Raw genomic sequence first — 6,722 nt, forward strand, 5'->3', positions numbered from 1 at the left:
ATATAAAATTAAATAAAACGTTAAGAAAAGTGAAAAATATTTTTGGGTAATTTTATGGACGAAGAAAATATTTTAAATAAGAAAAAGAAATATGAAAATGGAAGGATTAATGGTGATGAACATGGTAAGCAAACGTAGATATATCAAAACATGGCCATGGAAGAGATGATTACGTAATGGAAAATAGAAGTGGAATGGAATCTGATATGTGATGAAACTTTGCCTCCTTGCCACGAAATTCCAATGCTCCTTCAGGGTTAGGGTTTCAGCTTCTTAAATAGGGTGGATTAGGTGCTCTCATGGGCTTTTTAACAAGTGATTTATCCATAAGAATAAAAGTGTGAAGTGAGGTGTAAAATATTGTTATTTTGGGCCAAACTTAAGTGAATGGATGTCCAATGCATAGCCAAAAGAGGTAAAAAAATGTGACTAGTTTGTGCAGCATGCTTAGAAAATCTGATTGGACCAATCAGACCCAAAATCTGCCTAGAAAATCAAGTCATGGTGCCCACTTTAAATGAATGTATCTCTCAAACCATGGATCCAAACGAGATGATTCCAAAAGGATGTGAAAGAGGACATGGCAAGGTACAATTTTTGTGAAGAAAGTATTTTCAAATAATGCCTTGAAGTGCAAGAAAACTGGCCAAGAAGTCTTGACAAATTTTGAAGATTTTGGACTTAGAAATTTTTCTAAGTGTCCTAAAAAAATGTCTCACTTTGACTAAGCATAACTTTCTCAATTCTAATCCAAATGGAGCAAACTTTATATATCTAGAAAGCTTGGAAAAAGTGGAACAACTTTCATGTTGGAGAAAGTTTCAAATGGAGCTTTTATCTTGATGCAAAATGGGCTTAAAGTGAGTGCAACGATCATGAAAACTTGCCCTAAATGGAAAGTCAACCATTTCCAAATTAAGTAACTTTTCCAATTCCTGATTAAATGATGAATCCATGATCCAACCTTGATCAAATTTCACATGTAGGATCCCCTAGGCATGGATTTTGAGATTCCACTCTCAAAATGTCAGGAGTTGACTCTTCTGGCCCCACAGTTGACTTTTCCCAAACTGTCTGATTCCCGATTCCATTGATCAATTGAAGCACTTCTAGCTCAAATAAAGAGCTGATTTTTTGTATGTAGACCCTTGTGGAAATATGGAGGGCCATGGAAAAGAGTTTCACCCAAAGAATCAGAAATAAACTGATTTTATACCAAACCCTGGTTTTAGGGCAAAATGATTAGGACCTGATTGCACTGATTGCCAATGGATCTTTCTGAGATAATTGTGAATCTTCCTAGGCCAAGATGCCTCTCTAATCATGACATGGATGAGCTCCTCTACTTCTAACCAAACATTTCCTGTTGTAGGTAGCCATGAAACCTTAATTTCTGATTAAATCCAGATGAACACTCTGATAGCTTTGAATCCTTCACTGATGCACTGAGGACCATAATAAGATACTTGGACCCCCCTGAGACCCTTGAGACTTGTATACTTATAAAATGAAGTCCAATTCTCAATCTTTCTTTGTGTGGGCTCCTTCTGTTAAGGAGTGATCGATCAAAACCTGATCTCCATGTCACTAATGCAGTATGCAATGAGTATGACCTAATATGATGCTAAGGAACTGTAAAACATAATCCCATGCTTCCAGGAAAAATGAAGGGTAAATTTTGGGGTATTACAAGGCTGGCCAGACATCTCAGAAGAAGAAATCGAGATCTTCTCAAAGACAAATACACAATATATCAGCAAGAGAGCAAACTTGGGACACCAAGAGTATACACACCTATTGCGTGTTCATCACATCATCAGCTACCGAGTGTCGGGAAATTAGATCCTTTCACCCATCAATATTCCAACCCACATTGACAATTACCAGAAAAGCCAAAGTCCACCTTGATGGCATCCCTCATAAAAAAACAAATACAACCAACACTGGTTTCCAGAAAACACATTGCCTTTGAAAAGGGGGGCCAATCCCAAACAAACCAATCATTCTTTGCATTCAAACATGCATCACATGCATCATACGCATGACCTCGTACATAACACATACATGACATTTATGCATATAGAACGAATCAAAATCCGAGGTTTAGTCGTAGGCATCGAGGCCAACCCTCTGTTGAGTCATTTTTTTTCTCTGGGTGAGTTCCTACCCTACTATTGGGCGTTCCCCATTGATTTACATCCTTTAACCTTTTGTTGATAAAGATGTTATCCTCAGCTAAGTCAAATAATGTTTCTTTAAACACCTACTTTGCTTCACGTTGAGCATCCCTCAATGAGTCGTTTCCTGCAACCTTTGGTTGATATAAACTACGTCTCCCCAGAGAATATTCTTTCTGCAACCTTTTATTGTTGATACCCCAAGCAAATCTTAACCAGTAATGTTCCAATGCTACCCAATGAGTCGGGTTTACTGAACTTTGACAGTAGCCTTATTTTTCCAAATATTTTTTCTCATTATCATCCTTTTGATGAAAGTCCATTGAGGAATAATATTAATCATCACCCCGTTTACGACAACCGTTATCCTTTTGGTGATAACAAGTTTTGAAGTTTTGTCCTTATTATCATCCTTTTGGTGATAACAAGTTCTGTTTGTTTGATCTTACTGTCATCCTTTTGGTGTCAGTGATATTTGAGGTTACTGACTTATTATCATCCTATTGGTGGTAACAAGTTTTGTTGTTGGTCTTACCTTCATCCTTTTGGTGTTGATGATCATTTGGGTTGTTGACTTATTATCATCCTTTTGGTGGTAACAAGTTTTGTTTTTATCTTACCTTCATCCTTTTGGTGATGGTGATTATTGACTTATTATCATCCTTTTGGTGGTAACAACTCTTATCTTGTAACTTACCTTCATCCTTTTGGTGATGGTGATCATTGAGTTTCGACTTATTATCATCCTTTTGATGATAACAAGTTTGTTGTGTGACTTTACCTTCATCCTTTTGGTGACGGTGATCATTGGTGATCGTTGACTTATTATCATCCTTTTGGTGATAACAAGCTTTGTGGTTGAATATTACCCTCATCTTTTTGGTGACGATGATCTTTGAAGTTGATGAGTTAATTGTCATCCTTTTGGTGGTAGCTTTGATATTATACTCTCGGTAATGGGAAACTTTATCAGAATAACCATCATCCTTTTGGTGAAGGACATCATCCTTTTGGTGATGGAAATCTTTGGATTGTGTTTAACTTTCATCCTTTCGGTGATAGCGATCTTTGTTGTATCCCCTGTAACCATTATCCTTTTGGTGATGACTACTTTTGGAAGCTCGGTTTATCCATCATCCTTCTGGTGATGACAATCCTGACAATCATGATGAATTACTATCATCCTTTTGGTGATAGCAAGTTCTACTGTCATCCTTTTGATGCCAGAAAACCTATTCAATTTTAGTCCCACATTTGTCTTTACATCAATAACGACCTTGGCAAAATTTGAGTGTCAAGTTGAGGGTTGGCATTGGTCGGATATCCTACCTAAATACCTTGGTGCTGTTAGAATCCATTGCATTTTCTTTCTGCATTTCTCCATTGCATTTCAAAGGACAAAATTTGGATCTTTTCGTATTCAATTACCTTCCACCACGAATGTATAAAGACTGTTGTCATTCTTACCTTCTAGTTCAAGATAATGAAATAGGGGCAGGTGTCATACCCCAATTTTGTCTGGGCGTATTTAAATTTTCATAAAATCGATTTCATTTTTTATTTGCATCATATGCACAACATGACATACATTTCATCACGAGAATACCTCACCTTAGTTTCATATCACTATTATGTCATTTCTGTACCACCTAAAAACATGCATTTCATAAAATCCATTTTTCATCTAGGAGTGTGATTTATTATACAAATACGAGAAAAGAGGTATAACGAAAGGATACTACCTAAGGTGGAATATAAGTTTGGATCAAGGTCATGGGTGAGTCTTGTCATGCAAGCATCATGTCGATGAATCCGTAAGTTTAGCCATGAACTAGGTTTGTTACAAGCTAGACTCGTTAATATATCAAATGCACCATAATAACACTACATCTTGTGTAGAACAATTCTTGCATTAAATTTGCATCTTTCTCACCTTATGAAATCAAGGTCAACAAGCAGGTGGTGAGTGGCTTAAGATGAAGTCATGGGTTGCCATTTATAATTGTCATTTTTTGGTCGTGAATGGAGAAGTTTCATCTGGACTGAGTTTAAGTGTTTAATTTTCGCATTGTGTGACTATAAGAAATAGACAGGCATTTGTTTGTGGATTTCATGCATAACATCATCTGGTGTGGGTATTAGCTTTGGTTTATGATTTTTTGAACCACAAGTTTCAATTTACAAACAAAGTTGTTTCAAATACATTAATAAAACCATACCACAAGACCGTTCATAACAACCCTGTGACTTAAGTTACATTACAGTCAAGCCAAGTGAAAGAATTAAAAACTAAAGGTATGCATCCGCTGGCCACATCAGTTTCTCAGGCCATTCCTTGCATTAGTTTCCACAAGACAGTATAAGATTCTCCCCCATATCAAGCGGTGACATATAGATCCAAGAGCTAGCAGCGCTACACCGATAATGTGAATCGGAATACAGATGCGCCAGGATAAAAGTGCGAAGAAGCATATGGAAAGCTACAAGTTTTAAAAGAACCTGCAACAAAGTGGCCCTGGTCAAATCATAACTCACAGCAGTTCCAAGTACGAACAGGAAACATACATTGCTAAGCTATGTTACTTGTGGTATGTACAACCTTACAGATTGTTCTGAAATGGTAAATCACAACCGATATAGAACCTGCAACCAAAACGGAATTTTTCAAAATCATAACTGCAGACCAAATTCCGAATACAAATAGAACATGTCCAACCTGAGCAAAACAACCAACAAAATTGGAGTTGCTAGTGTAAAAAGCCACCGCCTCTTCCGCAACATATGTCAAGGCAATATAATCAGGAGCTTGGACTGCACAATTAACACCTGCTGGGATTGGATATGGGCATCCAAAGACCATGAGGTCACCATTCAATCACAACCAAGTTGGTGCACACTCTTCATCAACCATTCACCCCAGTATCCATGACAGTATCCTGGAGGCACTTTTATCCATCAGACCAACATGAGTGGCGCAGCAGCTCGTTACAAGCACAGTAACATCACGTAGCCAAGGTAACCAGGAGAAATTACAAACTCTTGGAATTATGAATAGAAGCCTCTCTGTCATATCAGTTGACAGGACAGAAAACCACACCTGCAAGATAAGGAAAGATTTAAAAGGCGAACAGTAAAAAGAAATCCCTTACCACTACACATGGGTATTTCACGACGGTAAAAAACAGGATTCTAACCACAATACATGAGTTTTCCACAACAGTAAAAATGAAGCTAATGCAGGACCACATTTCTGGTGGATTTCGCTACAGACAAAGCAAGAAAATGACTCAAAAAAATTGGGAGGCGCATACCTTTGGTCCCCACGAAATCCAGCAAAAATTCCCCCTTAACGGAATGATTTTGATAAGATTTGACAACTCATGATTCGAGGATTCGAGGAGAAGGCTCTATAAATAAGTGTTGGGAGTCATTTAGAGAGGGAGACCCCTATTGTTACTCTGCCGAAAAGCCTTACCTGAATTCCTCAAAGTCTATGTCACAAAAACTATTCAAAGTTTCTCGACGAAACTCTGAGGTAGTCGGACTGAACCCCTCGGTGAGCACCCACGACCTGATCCATCATCAAACACCGAAATCAGAATAAGGTCCAGGCTAAAAGAAAAAGAAAATCGCAAGGTAGAATTAGCGTTACCGTGAATCGCGTAAAGAACCGCGTGAAAGATCATCAGGATCTGGATAGACGAAAGCTTCAAATTGGTACACTTTCTCATCATCTTCACTGCTGGATTTTGTTTGGTCGATTAAAATCGCTGTCCAAATTTCGAATCGAGGTTATGTTCACTTGTTATTGAGGGATGACCGATGTTTGTTTATTTTTTGATTTCTAATTTAATGATAGACTTATGTAAGGTAGAAGAGAGGAAGAGAGGGAGGCGATGGAGAGAAGAGTTCTTCATAGGAAATATTAGAGACAAAGAGAGCGATGATTAGGGAGAGAGAGGGTGATAACACTTGTTCGGAGAGAGGGATTGTAGATTTCTTTTTCTTTTCTAATTTTCCTTAATTCCACTTATTATAATAAATTCTTAATGGTTTTCTATGTTGATGAAAATACTAAATGGACATGACCTTTAATGTCCATAGGCACTAGTTGTTGAACTTAGGGAAGGAGAAGTGACATTTCATTTTTCACATTGATTGTTTTTATTTTAATAGTAGAATTAAAGATGCTATCATGGTTACTTGAATGTGCTGTGTTGATCTCCCACTATCCAACGCATGTTTCCAACCGCCCTTTCCCATTCGGCGCCACGTCAGCAGCCTTAATGGTTTTTGTTGAATATTGTTGGGATCGATACTGTCTATAATGTTGCTAGTTTGTTGATTTTTTTTTTATTTTAAAAAATTTATTCTATTTTTGGTCTATTTCAGATTTCCTATTTGGGCCATGGGGTATGGGCTTTGTTGTGCTTAGTCCGAGCTCAGTTAGCTTGAAGGGCTGTTTTGACATAAGCCCATTTCGGATTTAAATTTATTTCTAGTTTTTTTATCCCCCAAACTTGGTTATATTAATAAGTAGAAACC

General features: G+C 37.5%; 1 long non-coding RNA gene across 1 annotated transcript; it reads right to left on the bottom strand.

The window, feature by feature from the left end:
* Positions 1-4,401: 4,401 nt before the first annotated feature.
* LOC127130316 (uncharacterized) lies at positions 4,402-6,236 on the bottom strand. The gene is made up of 4 exons (XR_007806442.1): positions 5,830-6,236; positions 5,489-5,748; positions 4,777-5,274; positions 4,402-4,676 (listed from the first exon to the last, which is right to left on the bottom strand). It is a non-coding gene; the product is annotated as an uncharacterized LOC127130316 (long non-coding RNA).
* Positions 6,237-6,722: the final 486 nt, after the last annotated feature.

Source organism: Lathyrus oleraceus, chromosome 3 (assembly GCF_024323335.1).
Source record: "Lathyrus oleraceus cultivar Zhongwan6 chromosome 3, CAAS_Psat_ZW6_1.0, whole genome shotgun sequence".
NCBI lineage: Eukaryota > Viridiplantae > Streptophyta > Magnoliopsida > Fabales > Fabaceae > Lathyrus > Lathyrus oleraceus.